Raw genomic sequence first — 20,599 nt, forward strand, 5'->3', positions numbered from 1 at the left:
ATGTGCAAGACACAGGTCATGGAGATGAGTCCAGCCAGCTCCGCAATCTTCTTGTGCTCCCTTCCCATCCAATCTGTGCCTAGCCTGTAACAGAAGGACCTAAGGACTAGAAGAGGAGGAAGCAAAAAGATTCCAGCTGCACCTCAAATCCTAAATTCAGGACCACCACTGTGCTTAGGAAGAGAAGTGCAGAAAATTATGCTTAATGCTGCACTGTTTACAAGTGAGATCTGACATTCAGACATGGTCAGGCTAGGGAAGAGGTCTCGTTCTTCACGTAAAACCCCTTGCGTGATGCAAGCTGAAAGGTGAGCAAACCAATCCACAGCAGGGAGACCACAACGTTACTGTCTTATACCTGCAATTGGTGCAACCTAAGCCAGCAAGGTGCATGCAGTCAGAGCAATACAGATGAGCATGACCAACTGGAAAGTTGCCCAGTTTTGGGGAGCTGCATGCAAAGCATGCCTACGCAAGCAGCAGGGGCCAGGAGCATGCCCAGGACCTGCCGCTGCTGCCTGTGGCGGTAACGTATGTGGGGTGTTGGGTGCAGGTTGCACGTGCTGCTGACCATACACTGGATGTGGGAGAGCAGGGGGACCCACGTGCCCTGGGAGCAGGGGAGTGTGTCTGGATGCAAAGGAGGCAGCAGCTTGCACTGCGTGGCAGGAGTGTGATCAAGCGAGGCAAGGCCCTGCACCACGTCCTCCCCATTGGGAAAGTGCACAAGCTGTGTTTGGAGAGAGGAACCTCTCCTCTGAGAAACTCAGAGGTGGTTTGAGGGGGGGCCTCCGACTCCAAAGTCATCCAAGTTTCTGAGGCAATTAATTTACTGCTGAAAGAAGGAGCAGGAAGAGCAATAAAAGAGCCTTTGTACTTAGGGTGGGGCAGGAGCATGGGAAGTCATTTCAGAGAATAAGGAGTTGGGGGCAAACAAAAACAAAAAATAAAAATAATAAACTGATTGACAAGCTTACAAGAAAAGCCACATTTTTAACATTCTTAATCCCTAGAATAAACACACAGGGAGGAATGAGGACAGGGCTGGCTGTCCTCGGAGATCCCTGGGAGAGACTGGGCTTGGTGCAGGCAAGAGATTTTGTGCTGGTGACTGCTGTGGATGGTACTCCCCAAAGGTATGTGAAAGTGTGTAGGGGAAACAGGGCAGAAGCCGGTAAAATCAAAGGTAGACACGCTCACTTGGATCTTAAATCTCTCTGCGTTTTTGTTTCATGCTACCTATACTACTGCTGTTTTAACACAATCGAAATTACACTAGAAACACAGAACCAAATACGTCCCACTCAGTAGTGGAAATGTAGTGGCACTTTGAGAGATCTACACCTTCTTCCCACCCCAGTTGGCTGCCTTAGTAAGAACCAAACTGCATGACACTCTGTCCCCTCACCCCCTGCTTTTATCCAATTCCCATCCTCCCCCAAAGCATCCTTCAAATTTCTCCAGAATAGCAGGAGTTAAATGCCTGCGTTTAGTGGTAGAGACATGTTTAGGAAGGGATTGAATTTGCACGTGGTGCAGCCAGTTCCCTGTTTATTAATAAGCTATTTATCATTGGTGTTGCTTTTAATACCATTTTGGCTTAATGTTGTTAATGAAATATAAATACCCGCACTAATGATGTTGGTCAGGAGGCAGCGTGGGCCACTGGCAGCTTTGCAGGAGGGAGGCCACCCCGCGGCTGTGTGTACAAGAGGCTGCGACGGTGCGACTGCCAGCCCAGCCTCCGGAAGAGCCTCCCCACACACTCCCACCACAAGACTGCAAAAGCACAGCAGGATGAGGAGGGATGAGGAGGGATGGGATGGGATGAGGAGGGATGGGATGGGATGGGATGGGATGGGATGGGATGGGATGGGATGGTGCAGCGCTGGCAGGAGGGCAGAGGTTTCCAGCGGCTCTAGACCACTCTGGCAGCCCAGGCCCAAGCTAGTGCCCACCAAAGCTGCCCAGAAAGGAAGGTGGCTCAGCATCACAGTTTAGCTCCAGCAAGGCACAGGACCGCTCCCTCTCAACTCTCTGCCTTTTGAGATCACAACAAGAAGCAGCCCCAGCCCAACACATCTGTGCTGGGGACCCTGCAAGCTGCAAGGTAGTTGTCTAGATGCAAATATGTAGAAGAAGAAGAAGAAGTCGGATGAGTTTTGTTTGCTTAATGCAGTTGCCCCACTGGAATAGCGATCTGCAGGCTCTGTGCTAAGGTCCCCCAGGGCAGCTCCCACACGAGCCCAAGACCCCTTCAGCAAAGAGGTGTTCCCCAGCGACCACCTCAGAGCTGCTTATGGCTCATGCTGGGCTGACCGCGGGGGCTTGGGCTGGCTTCAGGCCATGGGGTGCTGCGGGGTGGGGTGGGGCAGGAGGAGCTCGCCGGGCTCCCGGGACCGCCTGCCGCTCCACAGCCACAGCCTTGCTCCCTGGCCCCGGATAGGGAAGGGGCCATGCTGCCCTGGGTCTGCTGGAGGCTAGGTGGGGATGGAGAAAATAAAGGAGTCTCCTGCCCTTGCAGGAAACAACGTCAAAAGCTTGGCCTTTGGCAAGGGTTCAGAGGTTTGCTCTGGGTCTGCAAAGAGAGCTCACACAGGTCCCTCTCCATTAGCTTGTGTCTAGCACTGTCATGGGGCAGGGATTACAAATCTCCCTAAGAAGGCTTTTGGAAATCCCATCTTGCATTACCATTTGCATTAGAGCAGCCCCTAGAGAGAGCTGAGGCCTGGGCATGCTCTCAGAAAGAACCTTGGCCTGGGAGAGGTTTCAAGGCACCAGAAGAGACTAGTATAGAAAGGCAGAACAGCTCTGGGACTCATCAGTGGAAAAGGCAGGGGAAAACCTATGCCCAAGGCCACTACCCTACCCAGCAGGCACATAGCTCCTGAAATCAGAAGAGAATCTAAAATGGACCTTCACCACCAGGAAGTTCCAGACCTCTGCAAGCCTCCAGAACAAAACCAAACACTTGCCTCAGGAGCAAACTCCAAACCCTGTCACTGCCTGAAGAGTCACTGAAGAGGCAAATTTGGAGAAGAAAATTTATCACTGTCTTCAGACAGCTCTCTTAATAGTAACTTGTCTTGCTCCAAGTTGACCCACTCCACTAATCTCATTTAACAAGTAGGCAACCAAAGAGTTCCCTACAAGGCTGGAAGCCTAATCATATGGGGGGACTAAGTGCAGAGGATGACCATGCACCGCCTTACCCACCAACTCCTCCCAGGCCAGGGGCACTACAACCACCCAGAGCCCCTGTCTTCTGTGACCAAAAGAGATGGCCTCATGCCCTCCTTCATGTTGCTGCCTCTGCCACAAAAGACAAGCCTTCATCTGTTTGCATAAACTGTGCAAAGATGCATCTCTCTTCCTCTCAATCCCTATCAACACCCTTTTCTCTTTTGCTTTGCAGTCTCCTTCTTCCTCTCTCCCAGACAGCCAGTACAGAGGAAGCTACAACTGGTCTGCACTGGGAACTCTCCTGGTGTCCCCTGCCACAAGGAGTGCCATCAATTTACACTGCTCCTTTAAGACGTTATCTTTTAATTTGGTGCTCCCCCTTTCCCCTCCTCAACTAACTGATTTATTAGTTTACATCTCATAAATTGTAACCCCTCGCCTCCCCCTTCACCCTCCCAGATGCCATAAATCCCCTTCAGGACCTCGACACCCTTCTGCATGTGGTGCAGCCCCCTGCCCCCCAAAGTCACCTCCGAGTCCCCAGGGAGTGCGGGGCTCATTTGCTGGGGGTTTGGTCTAGCTCGTCTCAGCAGCTAATCCCTTGGGTGGCTCCTGTCAGATTATTAATTAGCTAAAGCGGATCGGCCCTGGAACAACATGCGGTTGGACTTCAGATAAAACAGGACGGCAGAGGCTTGGCATGTAGTTCTTTAAAGGGACATTGTCCCTTTTTTCTCTTGCCTTCTCCTGGAGTGGGAGGAAGCAAAGGAGGAGGAGACAGGCTACTTCCACAGCTGCTCGCACCCCCTCAGCAGTTTGCCGCCCTGGTCACAGGGCTGTGCTGCTCAAAGGGGAGTGAGCACAGGCCTGGAGGTGCAAAGGACAGGAATGGCAGGCACCATCCCCACCCTCGCCCTGTGGCAGCTAAAACTTTTCCAGATGTTGGGAAAGCTTTAAGAACCTGTTCAGAGGCATGCAGCACTCGGCTGGAGGGTCTCACCGCTCCTCACTGCTACCTCCCCTCTGCTGTCCCTTGTCCACTCATTGCTCCCTATGGAAAACTTGGTATTTGCAACTACCCCAAGAAATGAGGCAAAGGCTGTTCCAAGGGGCCATGGTCATCCCCACTTTGAGAATAGGTATTTTAAACCAGAAGAAACCATCCAGTTTGTGTGTGCAGGTTTTAAAGCCCCCTTTCTTCTGCAGTACAGCCCTCCTGGGCAGGATAAAGAGTGAGTGGTCTCATACGCATTATACTGGAAAGCCTGCAAGAGCAAGCTGGAACGAGAGTCAGCGCAACCAATGCTGGGGAGCAGCTTACCTCCTCGCTCCCTTCCCATTTTGGATTGTTTTGACTCAAACCGATGAAGCTGAAATATCGAGTCACAACGGCACTAAACTTCATTACAAGCTCTTAACACAGATTACTTAATAAAAAACAGGCTGCTTTAATTGCTTTTCCCCCATTAGCATTTCTGGAGGAGAAAATTCTGATTAATTTGAAGAGGCACATTTCCCCCACCCCTCGTGCTGGCCTGTGAACCAGACCTCGTTCCCACACCAGCCTTGTCCAGAAGAGCATCCCAGAGAGCAAATAGAGAGCCCAAATCCACACGACTCTGAAAAACAAAAGGACTAAGGGCCTGGGTGAACAGATGGGAGTAATGGAGTGAAGCAAACAAGGGAAAGAAAAATCTCCTCTCCTTTCTGGCGAACCCATAAAAAGTGGCACAGGGGAATGAGAAGTGGGTAGAAGAGAACAGGATAAAGGGAGGATAGCTAGCACAGCAGGGTTCAAAGAGCAAGCCCAGAAGCTGCTAGGTGACTGATTTGGTGGGGTCCTGGGAAGAACCTTCACCTCTCTCTGCAGATAGGAAAGGGGTAAGAGGCAACTCTGCCAGGGGAACATTGTGTGGATTTTCAAAGCTTGGGCCAAAAGCCTGGGAGCTCAGTGCTCTCTGCATGCACCTGGTGGAATGGTCCCTGTTCAGGCCCTGCTTGGATAGCCGGTCCCAGAGGAGAGTAACCGCATTCTCCTCCTTGGCTGGTCACCCCCAGGTTAGGAGTGCTGGGAAGTCAGGGAGAGGCAGGGGAAGCACCCCTCATCGTCCAGCAGGTCCTTCTGGGCTGGGAAAGCCGGGGCTACAACAGTCTCGTGCAAAGGAAGGAGCCTGAGCCTCTTGGGGGGAAAGCCAGAGCCCAGCTGCCCAGGGGAACAAGCAGGGCAGGCAGCAGCGCTGGGCTCTGCTGCTACAGTAGAAGATGACAAGAAGCTCACCTCACTCCATTCCCAGGACAGCTCTCTACCCTTATCCCTAACTGTTTCAGGGATTGAGGATGTCCAGCTACCAGTTCCTCAAAGATCAGATGTCAGAGAGGACAAACCCCCTCTGCCTCACACCATATCTGACCAGCTCAGCTAGGATCTGCACTGCTCCACAGCCGAACGGCCCCGGGTACAACAGGCCTACCAAAACATTCCTGGCCTTCGGGGTGACTGACTTCAGCTCCTGTTGTAACTAGCCCTGGCAAGGGAGGATGGCAACCAGGTTCCTGAGTAGGCTGTTCTCTAGGTCAGCACACTTCAGGGACATGGTAATGAGGTAGGAATTGCTCCCATGTGCCAACTCTTGTCAACCTTGCAATGTTTTGTGTTTTTCTTAAAGCCTGAGATCTTGCAAGCTACATAAGATTTTTGTTTTGTACAACAATGTACGTATAGTGCTATCCCTCCCTCTGCTCACTCTGCTTTCCCACTAGCAGGGCACAGCAACCTGAAATGTGATCTGTGTGCATCCTAAACACATAGAAACCTCGGTATTATTAAGTCTTACAGTTGGGGGGAGGAGGGGAGTAGCTTTTGACTTCTGAAAGGACAAGGCTAGCAATATTGTTTGCTCATTTTACTTTCAAACTCACCTTAGTTTGTCCTCTCCTCTTTTCTCTTGTATGTTCTATTAATGTACAGCTAAGACAAACTCAGCAAGAATCACAAGAAAGATACTGGGACAGATCATAAACTGCCCTGGCAAAAATCAGGATAGTTCTGCTGGCTGAAAATGCAGCTCTGCTGCTTTACATCAGCAGATGGCTTACCTGTGGCTCTTAATGGTTAATATATAACTGCAGTAATAACAAAAAAAAAGCCCCAGCATTAATACATAATTTGTCAGAGGCAATATGCTAAAACAGTCTTTTCATATTCAGCTCAAGTAGTGAGATAAGCCTCACCTCCAGTACTGCCCCATGGGCTGAGCACCAGCTCTGGAATGAGCCCTCAGTAGAATTCATCAGAGAACAGATCACACTCACTTTACAGTATTTGTTCATTTTTCAAATTTTTTGTTTTTATCAACAGATTTCTAAGAACTACATTTTGAACATGCATTTCCCTCGAACACTCATGTGCATACTTAGTACTGATTGCTCCAACTAATTTCCAGCCAGTTTTCCATGAGGAACTCCGGCAGGTCAGCGTCCCTGTTGGCTCCCGCTGGACAGCTGCCTGACAGATGGACAGACAGCCCCGCATACAGTGCCTACCAGAGCTGAAAGCGTTCCTAAATGTTTAGTGGAACGCTGCAAACTGGCAGACCACTATTAACCTTTTCTTTTAGCTAGCTGCTTCATCAGGGTGCTACAGAACTGCTGCCTGCATCCCAGCTGAGAGAACTGCCGCTGGATCTAGTAAAGACAGGAAGAAATATTGTCATATGGTTAAAGGAATCAGGAGATCTGGCTTCTCCTCCCAACTCTGCTTCTGAGTCATTATTAGCATAAAATCAGGTTTGTTACATCAGTGAAGCTTGAGTAAATAAACCACGACTCATCACCGTGTTTTATTTTGCAATACCTCAGTGGGCTCCTCTCTACAAATAAACACTATTAATGCTCATTGCAATTGCAGGTATATGGGGAAGGAGAGTGATAAAAGCACCTAAACCAGTCTGAAACCTTTGTGAAGAGCAGCAGGGCAAAATCACAGCTTTTTTGAGGATATTGACTTTCAAACTACAGGCATTTAAAAAAAAGGCAACCCTTTGGGAGATTAAAAGACAAATAAGTCATGCCTGCAGGTCTGACAGAGCTGATGGGTAAGAAAGATTGGGAAACATCCTGATCCTCTTCTGAGGAGCCAAGGCTGAAATCCTGACTCCCCTGAGGTTTACAGCAAAACTCGTGCTTGCTTTAATAGAGCCAGGATTTAACCTCCATAAAGTTCAAGTGTGAAGACAGAAGCCTTAGGAAAGAGATGGCCATCTTCATCAGCAATGGCTCTAGGAGACTAAGAACACTATGAAGTCAGAAGAACGACTGAAGGTGGCAGGGAAAGCAAGGTCTGAACCCAAAAAGTCCTGGCCCAGTCCTCTCTCCTCCAGTACTGAACACCCTTTTTCCATCTGAGTTTTTAGGCAGGCTGGTCATCTGCATGACAGTCAGCCAGGCAACTGCCGGCCCTCACTTAAGCACTGGGCTTCTTTAGGGCTAAACTGCTTCACATATCCATACACATGAGCTCTGTGCTTGCACCTCACTGCACCACAGGCCCTGTACTCAGAGCTCCTTCAACACCTGGGAGGGATCCTGCCCAGCTGACTTCCTCACTGCCAAAAAACCTCTTCAGCTTTTGCACCTCCTCAGACAACTATTCCTCCTCATGTGGTCAGCTGTAGGTGCAAAATCACTAGCTGCTGGGCACAGCAGGGATTCTGAAAGGGCTTTGGGCTGTGCCTACCTTTAGTTTGAAACTAAATCGTTCTGTGTCTCTCCAGAGCCTTGTAACTGTTCCCTCCTCGAACTCTGGCATCAGGGCCCTTCCCTGAACCTCTGAGCCTTTTCAACCTGCTTAGATCCCATTGCTGGACTTGGCCCTCCATTAGGAAGCTATATTAGCGTCTGCCATTATCCAAGTGAGCAGGAGGTGCTAAGGACTTTAGTGGATCAGGCTTCAGTCCCATTCCCAGACTAGATATGTTAAGGACAGCTATAAGGCCTGCCGAGCACATGATCGTCTTTCCCCTCCTTTGACTTCTCCCCATTCAGCTTTCCACAGCCGCCAACCAAACATCTGATCGAAGGCCCGGGGGAGGGAGTCAGAACTGTCCAGTCTGGTTATGAGTGAAGGTCATTGATCTAGCACAGACCAGGGATGCGGAAAACAGGGGAGGGAGGGAAAAAACCTCAGAGAGAGAAAAGAGAGGGAGAGAGGCAGGCAGAGACAGTGCACGAGTGAGCGCAGGGGAAGGCAGCGGAAGTGGCTGAAACACAGTTTCACACTCCGAGACCCAAGGGCTGTTGTCAACCCGTCCTTCATGCTCACATCTTGTCACACTAGAGGTCAGGTCTCCCAAGCGTTCCTGGAGAGCTGAGCTAGCCCATATGGCAGGCAATATGTTAACAATATGGATCAGCTGCTCGTCAGGGCCTGAGCAGATGGATGTGACAACCCTGCTCTTATCCCAGACAGGCTTTTAACATCTTCCCTCTCCTCAACTCAGCCATACCGGAAGAGTTCTGCCCGAGAACTGTTGCCTCCAGCCTAGGTGGACCATGGGGCCACAGGTCAGAACAGGCAGCATGGAAATGCCTGCCTTGCTTTTTCTGGATGGAAGCAGGCAGGGTAGAGCCCCATTCAGACCAGTGCAGGCAGGAACTGGGCCAAACTTTTATCCAGTGAGAGCGTGCTGTAAACGGAAAGACCTCGCTATAATCCAGATACGTGCTATTAACTCCCAACCAGAGTGATACAGTAGATACTGTATTCAGATATATGTATATGGCATGTTACCACCAGATGCCACATGTTACAGTCTAGACTGAGTTTTGTAACTGCCTGGGAAAATTTTCTCTCACAGAACAAGTAATACATAAATAGATGTATATTTTAATGGGCAAGTTAAACTCCTCCTGGCAAAGGCAGGCAAGTTGATTTCATACACAGGCGGGTAAATTTCCACAATGATTTTGCAAGGCTGTTTCATATTCCCCAGCCCAGCTCAGGATCTGAGCCGTCAGGGCTGGCTGGGCTGGGCCGGCTGCAGTTCTGTGGAAGGCAGAGTTCCCACCTCACTCCCTTAGCAGTTGTGCCTATGCAGTGATCCCAAGGATCCTAGCAAAAATAACACAGTCAGCCCAAGTTAACCCCCAAATTTAGGTTTACTTTAGGGTTGAAGCAAGTGGAAATATTTTGCAAATTCAAACACAGACAGAGCAGGTATTTCTAATCCTTCTCCCACTTTTTTTTAGCTTTTTCCCCCGCATAAAAGGCTACCCTTCATCAACTGAACAAGAAAACTCCCTCCAACCCTTATAGCTCTAGGACTAAACAGCCAGCTTGTGCTTATAAACAGAGAGTAAAAAAGCAATCACAGCCTAGGGATGGGCTCTGGAGAACGTGCAAACAGCCTCTGTAGCCCAAAGTAAATTGAGCTTGTTTTGAAAGTAGAAGCCATACAACTTGCTCCAGGGCCGAAGACTGGAACACAGGGATTTCTAGTCCAGAGCATGAGCGATCACAAAGCCACATGCCTGAAAGGCTAAATACATCTCCTTCACTGAAGTGATGCTTGTAGAGCTAGGGGGACCTCAGAAAAGAGCTGGAGTCAAGGGAAATATTTCTGTTGTCTCTAATGAGCTTCTGTCCCTCAGAAAACAGCCCCTGAAGGACACTCAGCTTTGTTCAGGCAATGCACCCAGTAGGTACTAGGAGGAGAAGGCAAACATCGAAAAGGATTACTGATCTGCAAGAACCTGAACCTTAAGGTTCACTTCAGCACTTGAGGAATTCATGATATATCAGTCTCCTCCTCTTGCCTTCTATGCCTCTGAGGTTCTGCACATCCCAGGTCCATGTCAGATGGACATGCAGGGCTTTCAATACCAGGAGCTATACCAGCAGAAACCTTTGAAAGGGGTCACAGGAAAAGCTCCCTCTGATGGAAAAATGGACCCAGAACCTATACAGCAGCTTCCTCAGCAGAGTTTTTCCCCCTGGATGTTGGGCCTCTCTGGAGAGGCACGTAAGGATGTTTGGCGGAAAATTCACCTGCTACAGTCAAACCTGAGAATTTGTATCTTATTTGGTAAAACCTCAAGGCTCTTCATGTTCCACTACCCTATTCCCTCAGGCAGAGCTCCGATTTGGGAAGCTTTCTTGCCTCTGGAGGCCTGGGAAGGCATGTGCCACTTCTCTAAAAGGGGACACAGGCACCAGAACAGCTCACGCAGGGATAAAGGCCAGAGTTCCCTACATTAATAGTTCAAAAACAAGCTTTCCAAATAAAGCATGCCAGACCCTGAAGGAGTTTCAGCACTAGGAAGGTGTGGGAAGGCACAGTTCACCTATATCCCATCCTGAAGCATACTGCATTTACTTCAGGCAGGTTTACTGAAAGCAGTCAGGTCTGTAGGCTCTGAACACGTGGCAAGCACTAAGCCCTGCTGAGCCTTAGAGGATCACGGCTGTTGCTCTTTAAGGTAGGGCACTCAGAACATGAGTAAATTCCCCCATGCCACACACAGGCAGGGATGGACAGGGATAGCTGAAGCCCCAGACCAACATCTTAGCCCTGTGACTTTTCTCGTCTTCCCTCTTGCTAAGCCAATACAGTCCCTCCACCCTGATCCTTCTAGTTCAGGTCTCAGCTGTACCTGTGACTCACAACAGCTTTGGATACACTGCTTTGCCCAGGTATCTTTTATGGCACAGCAGCAAAAGACAGAGGAACATAGTGATACACAATCCCCACAGGCACTTCAGGTGGCTGATCTCCATTCAGGCATCATCATCATTTAATGGTGCCAACACAGTATGGAGATAGCCCCTGACAAAACCTCTACCCCCTACAGAGCAGACATAACATCATACAAAGCCCAGACACAGCGAGGATCCTCAGCCCCTTCTATCTGCAGCAGTATGACAGTGCCACCAGGTGCCTCCCAAATCCCCAAACCATTGAGAAGAAATACATTATCCCACTGTTGTTATCCTACAGCTGCTTTCTTCTAGGCCATGTTGTGCCATACCTTTCTTTGTAGAGAAGCTGTGACGGGCGCCAAGCAATGAAGAAAGTAAAATGCCTTTTAGAAACAGAGAGTCCCACCCCCTCACAACCTTTCTGAGTTTCCCACCGTGGCCACAGACATCCTCAAACTCCTCTTCTTTTGTGAAACAAGTCAATCAGAAACTGTCCCACACAATACTTACCCAGGGGACTGCCATGCTAGCCTGTTCTGGCATACGACTTGGCTAATTGTTAATACTGCACACCAGCTCATTAGGAAGAAGGAGGCTAAGAGAGGGAGCTGTTGAAACCAGCGCTTTGCTGTGTCAGCTGGGTGCCTATGTCTGTGCAGAAATGGGCAGCGATGTCAGGGGTTAACCCAGTCCTACTTGTAAGCCAGCCCAAGACAAACCAACACCCCACCATGCATTTACCACCCAAACCAATGACTTTCAGCAGCTCTTCTAAACTTTATAGGCTAGAGATTTCCCAGGAACTGGAATGGAGGCTCTGGAGAGCCAAAATCACTCACTCCAGTCCTATTTCAGAGCAGACGGTTTGATCACAGAACAAAAGCCAGTACCTTGCATTGAGAAGTCACAGGCTTCAAGGTCCATTCCAGTGTACAAAGCCAGGAGGGAAGTCAGGTTCTTTGTTCTGGAGGTGGTCTCAGATGAAGACAGTGTGAATTTGACTGTCTCCCTTCACTTGGTGAAGTCTCTTTGCCCTGAGGAGAGTTTCAAAAGGAAATGAATATTCCCTACTGAACAGTACAAGAGCTCAGGTGAATCACAAGCACAAGCAATGACGCCGGTCTCAAATGCCACAGCCACCCACAGACCTCAGCCCTTGGTCACACACAACAGTCCAGCAAGGCAAGGCATTTCACGCCCTGCCAAACACACCGCATCCCAATCTTCTTCTCTGCCATGTGTGGTGCTAGCAACTCAGAAGTCAAGACACAAACCGCCCAGGTGACCATCCGGTGGGCCACACACTCCAACTTTCCCCAGAAGAAAATCCAGGTCAATCAGTTGCAGAAGCAGCCTACAGAACTAAGCCACTTATTGCAAAGAGCTTCTCCCCAAAGCCAGCTGAGCATTTCTGCACATGTGAGATCATGATGCCACCCCTCCTTTGTGGGGGAATCATTCGCTTGTGTTCGTCTTACAACTACTGGTAGAACAAAGCTCTATCGTCAGTCTTGTACACCCCCACATCAAATGTAATTCCTCAACCCCAAAGACGTTACAAATATAACCAGACGAGACAAAGGAAGAATAATTATTTCCAGTTTAGTGAGGCACACAGTACTTAAGTGACTTGTCAAAGGTCACTTGGCAAACCTGAAGCAGAATTGGGAACCGAAACTAAATCTCTCAAATTTCGGTCCAAGAGCTGGACAACAAAAGTCCCACTTCCCTTCCTGTGCTCCTTGGATGCATACTGCTACCTTTGCAACAGGTTTCACCCTTCTTCCCGCTCTCCCTAGACAGTTAAGACAATCCCCTTCCATTTCCTGCATTGGAGGAAATGAATAAATACACAGATTAAAAGAACAAGAACTTTTACCTTACTTGCAAAATTAAAAAATGTCCTAGCTTCAACATTTGACAGAAGCTCAGAAGCTTCAGACTCTTCTGTGAGGTGGGATTTGTAGACTGGAGGGTTTTGGTGGTGGTGGTTTTTTTTTTAATTTCCATCAGACAAAAATAAAAGAAGCAAAACAAAAGAGGGTTGTTGAGATCAATTTGTGATAGGTGCTGGGCCAAAGAAAATGGAGCCAAAGAAGTCAGAACCCTGCAACCAGCAACCTTTGTGTCAATTTAAGCAAATATTGTGGCGTTTCCATGGCAATCCCTGTTTTGAATATCCACTACACTCACTTTTTAAAGGGCTTTTCCTGTTTGCGTTTCAACTTCAAAACCTGTAAATATTTTCAGCCTTAACACATCCCGACCTCCCCCAGCCTCTGAAATGAGATACTATCAAAGCTCTGACATCAAGTCTTCTGTCTGCAGTACCCCAAAGCTGTGAAAATTCACAGCAAAAGCAGGTTGGCAACCCACCAGGGCTGGGGATAGCAGAAGCACGGCTGGACCTTTGTCCCGCTCTCAGCACGGTGCCAGCCTCTTTGCAGCAGTAGGTACAGGAGCCCATTCCTTTCTTTTTCAAAACTGATGAGTGAAATGAGCCCTCGCAAACGCACAGCACCGATATCATCAGCACAAGGCGAGGAGCACACAGCAGGTGTTTTGCAAGCCTCTGTCCATCCCGCTCTGCCAGCTCAGGCCACCTCTGACCCGCAACACCAGCCACGATTTCTGCTCGGAGCCTCTTCCTGTGACCTGCTCAGGGCTGGCTGCTTGCACAGCCCCAGCACTGCTCCCCGGCTTGACCTGCGCTTCCCTCCCTTCCCCTCTAACCTGAACTGAACTGAAGCTGTCAATCACAATGATTTATGCTATGCTGTGTCACGTGCAAGTGGGAACGAAGAACACTCAACTTTCTCCTTACTTGCAACCTGGGCTAGGGTTCTCAAGCTTCCTCAGCAGCAGCTTGCAGGTACCTGCTGTATCACTCTGTCCTTGCTCCACCAACACAGAGCCCGTGGGGAAAGTCCTGGTGCAACCAGCCCTGGTCAGGTGCTGGTATCAGCTGTCAGATCTGAGCACCAGGAGCTTGGTGTTAACCCTCTCCCCAAAGCATAAAGCTGCCCCTGCATCTAATGCTGCTTTTTCGCATGCGTGGAGGTCCACGAGAACACCTTCTGCTGCACTTCAGAGACACGTGGAGGACTTTCATCCCCAAGCCCCCAGATTCTGAAGCTTTGGCCTGCGCTGCCGGAGTGCAGCCCCTCCCAGCAGCCATGGGAGTGCACTGGTTAATTCTGAGTTTCCTGGCTGTGATGGATTTGTGCCAGGCCTCAAATGTTAGCTTAGTGTAATTTTTGGGAAGTCAATTTCCTTTGTTGTTTTTTTTCCTTTTTTTTTTGTTTAAGCTTTTTTCCTCTTTTCTTTTAAATGGAAAAGTAGGAGCATTTGAATGAACGTCAGGACAGGGCCATCCATCCATGGGCTGTAGTTTCCCAAGAGCATTTTATAGGCACCATGGTACGTGCACAGAACAACCATGGAAACAAACACCAAGTGACTCGGACAAAAGCCGTTATGCAGAATGCCCACAGAGGCAGCCTTGAGGGAGCGGTCCTGTCTCTCACACAAACAATGTCACTCCTCGGCCCTGACCACCTCTCCCGCAATGCCAGGTGCTTCTGATACCACCAGCAGATGATGCATGATACCTGCTGTCTTGGCCAGCTTCCAGCTCAGGTAATTACATCCTACAGGAGTTTCAGCTGGATATTTTATCCCTTCTTCACTTCCGGCCCTGGGCTGCTGCACTGGGAGTTGCTAAAACCCTGTCCAGATCCACCCCGGATGTGAGTGCGTACCGGGGGCTGGAGGGAATTCTGTGCATCTCTGCAGGTCCCAAGAGCTTGGTGCTACAGCAAACAACCTCCTCCAGAAATACACGACAACATACCTTCTTACATACATCCCATAATACCCCCACCTAAGAATGAGGTGCAGAGCTGGGAAAATGAAATTGGCCTGCCACACCAGGAACCAACAATTTCTGGAGGCATGTGCTTAACACTGCCCAATGAAGCGGTCATTTGGGACATGGACACCGGCTACTCTCCTTCCTTGAAATGGAAACTCTCCTCCCATCATCTCACAAGCTCGGCAAAATTAAAACTTGCGGTGGCAGTAGTGTCAGGCTAAAGCCACAGCTGCCGGTCTGCCTCAGCCAACGGCATCACACGCCACAAGAGATACTAGTGGTGTTGAATGTACGGGAAAAGACGGACCAGGCTTAGAGCACCTACGAGAACAAGTCTAGCAGGGTTCACGACAAGCTGAATCAAAAGGTGAGGGTCTTTACTGTGCCTCTGACCCCTCTCACCATGCTGCCACTAAAAAGCTATGACCAGGAAACACTAGCATGTCCCCATGCTTGTACATGAGCTCTATCAACCCTCTGTTTCATGCCCTCTTTATCTTCTTCTTTCAGAAGATTCTGGACCAGATCCTCACCTGGTGTAAAATCAGTGCAGTTTCGGTGGCTTCAGTGAAGTCATGCCAATTTAAACGAGTTGAGGATCCGGCCCTCCAAGTTACTGGAGTTGCCAGTTCTTCCTTTGGATAATCCTGAGGGTGATTTCACAGCAAGCAGCAGCACAGGCCCAGCCAGACTGGCAGGATCAGCTGCGCTTTTCTACCCCCCACGAGTAGGGCGGTCTGTGGCAGAGTCCCTACTGTGAGACCCTGCTGGAGCAACACTGGGCGTATCGTCATCTGCTTCTTCTACTGAGTTTCCTTCTCTCTGTTGTTTAATGAGAGATAGATACAGCACAGAGTAAATTATGTTAGGCTTTGGATCCAGGTTTTGTAATTGCTCTTAGCAGGGGAGCTCTTGCCTTTCAGGGCACTGTGTCATACAGCACACCGAATACCCAGGCTTGCCGTGTATTTGGAGGGTGTGCAGGAGCAGAGCTGGTCACTTGTCCAGCAGCAAAACCCAAACAGGTTAGGTCTTCACTTGCTACTGTGAAAACAGCACGTCTTTATGAACAAACTAGATCTGGTTTTCCCCTACCTCCACTCCCACCAGCCTCTACTCCAAGAAGGTAAAGAGCCCATCACTGCCTGGCAGCTGCTGAGTGAGCAGCTACAAATCCCTCCCTTGTCCCCAGTTCCACTATCGTCCTGCCATCTATCCGCACCATGTCTCGCTGTGAAGGAAGCAGGCAACACAGGCACGGGGAATGTGGCACAGCTTCAGCAGGCACTGGGTGCGCAAGAACTTTCTGTGCTCTGCCCTCACAAGTCCTTCGCTATCCCCCCAGAGCAATTTTCTAGGCAACAGCGCGGTTGCATTCCCTTCCCTATCTCCTAATAAATATCATGCTAAGCAAGATGAGTATCTTCTTCCCAGACCAAGCAGCATGACCCACTTTCTGAATCAGGGCAGATGCAATTGGGCCCTGGAGTCCTGGACCCCTCCCAAAGCAGAGAGATTTTGTAACAATTACAGCAAGAAGCAGAAGGAATAGAAAAGTAGTAAGTGATCAAAGAGTGGTGCAGTGGTGGAGCTGAAGCTGTGGGGTAATTACTACTCCTTGCCATCCTACGCTCTGGCATTTTCCTAGGACACTGAAGCAAGAGCCGTGTGCACATTCACATATCTCTCCTCCACTGCCCCACATTCCTCAAAAGTAACAGGTCCAATTCCAAATTCTGGCTAATGGCTCAGATGAGACAACTGCTGCCCTCCCTGCACACCCACCTTGATTTTTCCCCTTCTCTTTTCCTTTCCCCACAGCAGAGCAGGAACAGAGGATTCAAATTCTAGCAGTGCAAATCCCCCCCCTTCAGTAGACATACACGTATGTACATCCTACCCTGCCCCAATGACAGCCTTAAGGCTTTTAACAAGGCAGCTGCACCCCTGGCATCCCAGCACTGACATCTGGCTCACGTGCCAACTTCCAGCTGTCTGTGAGCCCCGCTTACAGATACGTTACCGCCTCTGCTCCTTTCTTCCCCTAAGCCTCTCCCGATGCAGAGCTTCAAGACCTGATGTTCATAGTAGGGAAGTTCAAGCTGTGGTCCTTTATAAGTGCAGTAAAACAAAAAGCCCCTGCAGAAGACTTGTGCTTTGGGCCAAACTCTGCCTGGCTTGCTAGCCACGCAGCAGAGAGGGGAGGTGGCTGGATCCTGATCCCAGCAGTGCTACTCTCCATTTGGAGATGCTCCATTTTTCCAAGGAACAGCTCTGTACTTTCCCAGATGTAGCTGCGATCAGACTATGACCCAATGGGCACGGAAAACAATTAAAAGGAGGTGGGGTGAATGTCAGTAGTGCTTTCATAGCTTGAACCCGCAAATAAAACTTCCCTCCCAGAGGAATGCAAGCCTCTATGGCCAAAAGCATATAGAAAATCCCATACCAAAGAGGGCAATGTGCCATGATGTGCCTATGCCCAAACTGGCTCCTGTACCATGCTCAGCTCTGGGGCACATAAACCCACGAGTCTCTGTGCCCAGCGGGTGGTGGGAGGCCCACCAAAAGGTCACTCATTTATCTCAGCTGCCTCCCCTGAAAAGCACGATGGGCAAGCCACCTGTGAGTCTTACAGGAGCACCCCACCAGCTCCAAACGAGACGAGACCCCCGTGCCAGGGATGCACACACAGTAAAAAACAGCACTTGCCTCAGAGCAAGTCTGACAGACAGACGAGCAACGGGCAGGGAAAGGAGCGGAGCTGCAGTCGCTCACCCAGGAGCTCAGAGGTGGCAGTGGCTTTCAAACTCAAGACTTCTCCCCTGCTCACTGCCTGCCCACTGGAACAAACTACCATCAAGACAGTAGCACAGAAATAAACACTAATGGGTGCTTTGACCAGCACAGTTGCCTTCATTGTCTGACATGGTGAGATGAGGCAAAAGTAATTTTTAAGGGATTTCCATGGCAATTTTTCTTCCTAGTTAAATAGAAGAATTAAAAAAAGAACTAGAAAAAGAAAACCCTTTCACCCAAACTTCAGAGATAAAAAAGGGGGAAAAAATCTTCATCTTAATTCAAAATCCTATTTGATGTGTCGTGGCATGAAAATGTTTTTCACTGCATTTTTTCAGTGTGATCTCATGCACCCTGCAAACGGGGTACGCCCAAAACACCAGGTATTTTATGGGACACAAACAGAGAGCAAACATACACAATTAAAAAAAAAAAGGGATTGGTAAATATTTAAATTAATCAGAGCTGGCATCTGTGCAGCCTCCCCTCCCAGAGAGAGGGATGTTTGCAGCTTTGAAAAAATAAAAGTGAATAACATGACCTTTTCCTTCATGTTTGTTAGCTCACTGCAGTTTGGTGGGTTGGAGTAGCCCAGGCACCTCCCAAAATGAAGTCCAGCAAGGGCAGCCGGGGCTCCTCTCCCCCCTGCCTGGCACCGGGGGCCTGGGGATAGCTCCCAGAGCTGGTGGGGATGGAGCTGGCTGGAGGAGTTGCTCCAACCTGTTTGCTGTCTCACTCCATAATGCATGGGTTTTGTTGTGTTTTTTTTTTCTTTTCAGTTTAATTGTTGGAGGAGTTTATGAAGCTGTTTGCCAAAAAACAATCGACTCCAGGGAGCCAGCTTATACAAAAAGGGTGTGTCGCTCGAGCGAGGCCGTGGAGCCATGGAAACCACCACCTTTTGCATTTGCCCAGGTGAAGCCAAAGCTTTGTGGATGGCTTGTGAAATCGGCAGATCTGCAAGGAAGTGAAACACGTACATGCAAGTGTGCATTAAGCACTCAGAAAGGTGGCCCTGTCCACCGGCACCTAAATCTCCCATAAGCAAGGGTGAATGCTCACACTTCATAATGCTTTTTTTATCTGAAAGGTCACACAAACACACCAGCGAATGCATGAGGCGTTTTGCACGCAGCCGAACAGTGCGCACACCCAGAGTGCTTGTGCTCCTCCAGGTTGGCAGTGCGGGCAATGGCACAGGCAGAGACAGTTCTGCCCCTGCAGCACACGCACACACAGATGTGCAGGCTGGCAAAACTCCCTGCCAAATGGCCGCGTGACCAGACAAGTGGGAATCTGTGCACATGTGTGAATAAAAGGCACCACCACAACACATGCAAATGTCTCAAAAGCAGAGATCACACCTTGGGTGTTCATTCTGACCCACAGACAGAAAGCTGGCGGTGGTGGCAGGCAGGGGGATTTGGTGAGGGGAGAAGGGGTGTCTCCCCAGGTCAGTCTGCAGCAGTGGGGCATAAGGACCATACCATGCAGGACCCCCTGTCCAGATGCACTCGAGTATTTGCGGGGGGATGTTTGTCTTGCGAGCTGGCATGTGAAGGCGGGTGGCTGGAGAGGGACCCTGGCTGCATTCTTCTCAATCTTAGAAAAGAAAACAGAGAATTCCTCAGAAGCACTGGCTGCCAGCCTGACTGACAGAATACAACCCAGGAACAAAGCGCAGAGAAGGGATTTTAAAGCCACCCAGCTCCTCTGAGTGTCTGCTCCAGGACTCTCCTGCTACCACCGGGAAAGGGAAGAGTGCTCTGAATTGTGGCTCTTTTGAAAGAGGTAACATCCATTATTCCCCACTTTCAGCTGCTGAAAGCATGCTGATGACATTTCAGGTTAGAGGATTTCACCCACTCTGGTGGAATACAGTCAGAGAAGTGAGCAGAGGACAAAGCCTTACCAGGCAATCTCCTGCAGGTGAGCACAGAGCATCGTGTGGCATACGGTACAACCTGGAAAAGCTGAACAGGCACAGAGAGTCCACACGAACAAAGTTGCAGGATCATCCTCAAAATCAGAGCTGGCCAGCGCCAGCAAGAAGCCAGATCTCTCTTCCTCTGGTTTGACTTCACTCTGCCACATTAACAGTGGGATGATTCAATCCTGGCACTTCTCTTACCTGGAGTCAAAGGTCCCTGACCACAAACCACATCAAGAATCAGCTCCTGCACTCGATGAACCCTGGAGAGAAGCGTACAGACCCCTCAACATAGGAAAGATGAGGGCAGCGATGTTTCTCTTGGTGCAGGGAAGGAGGGAAACTCTTGAAAGCCCATCACTACTTTTATGATTCACTGTTGGCTTCCACGCATACATTTACATCAGATCCGAATTTGTCTCCAAGTGCAATGACCTGGCCTTTTCCCATTAGCAGCCCCTTGTTTTCCGCTTTCGTTACAGAATCCCAAGGTAGGTGCCAGCCAGACACCCGTTGAGTACTGTTTAACTGGAAGGTCCCCACGGCCACCTCCCAGTGAAGGCAGAGCATGTGGCATCAGGCAGGACTCAGGAACAGCACCCAGGTGCTCCAGCCACCACCTCCGCGTCTGGGCTGTCCCTAGGCGTAGCCCATGGCCACTGCAGAGCACCTTCTGCTCCCCAGGGGCAGCTGACAGAAACAAGGGGAGCTCCCTGGACAGGCGCTCCCCAAGGGGGACCATGGGAAGGGCCTAGCAGGCCCACAAAGCAGGCAAGTGCCGGTAAGGCTTGGTGCGTCAGCCTTTCTGGCATCGACCTCCCAAACTCATTCAAATATTTCCCTTTTTTTTTAATTTAATGTTCCCTATAATTCATCTGTCCCAAAAGATAATCAATAGAGGCCGTAATGAAAATTTGAGCCATATTTTATGATCCGCTGCAGGAGAAAGGGCCACATCAGCAGGACTAGCCTTGGCTTCCAGCATCATTTCTGTGTGCGTTTGCCTGCTCGCTGGCTAGATTCCCCCCTCCACCTGCCCAAGGCTGCTGACAGGGGCAGCCCCTCCAGGAGAAACTCCCACCCTTCCCTCCTACTTCAAACAGCAGCAGCTGGAGCC

At 49.7% G+C, this 20,599-nt stretch overlaps 1 protein-coding gene across 5 annotated transcripts in view; it reads right to left on the minus strand.

Annotated features, from left to right (window-relative positions):
• The window catches only part of CASZ1 (castor zinc finger 1), a 243,234-nt gene that overhangs the window by 160,707 nt on the left and 61,928 nt on the right, over nucleotides 1-20,599 (minus strand). For all 5 annotated transcript variants that reach the window (XM_009325209.1, XM_009325207.1, XM_009325208.1 and 2 more), the window contains exon 2: nucleotides 11,770-11,913. The gene's annotated coding sequence lies outside the window, so the exon portion shown is untranslated. The remainder of the gene's footprint in view (nucleotides 1-11,769; nucleotides 11,914-20,599) is intronic.

Source organism: Pygoscelis adeliae, unplaced genomic scaffold (assembly GCF_000699105.1).
Source record: "Pygoscelis adeliae isolate BGI_AS28 unplaced genomic scaffold, ASM69910v1 Scaffold36, whole genome shotgun sequence".
NCBI classification, from domain to species: domain Eukaryota; kingdom Metazoa; phylum Chordata; class Aves; order Sphenisciformes; family Spheniscidae; genus Pygoscelis; species Pygoscelis adeliae.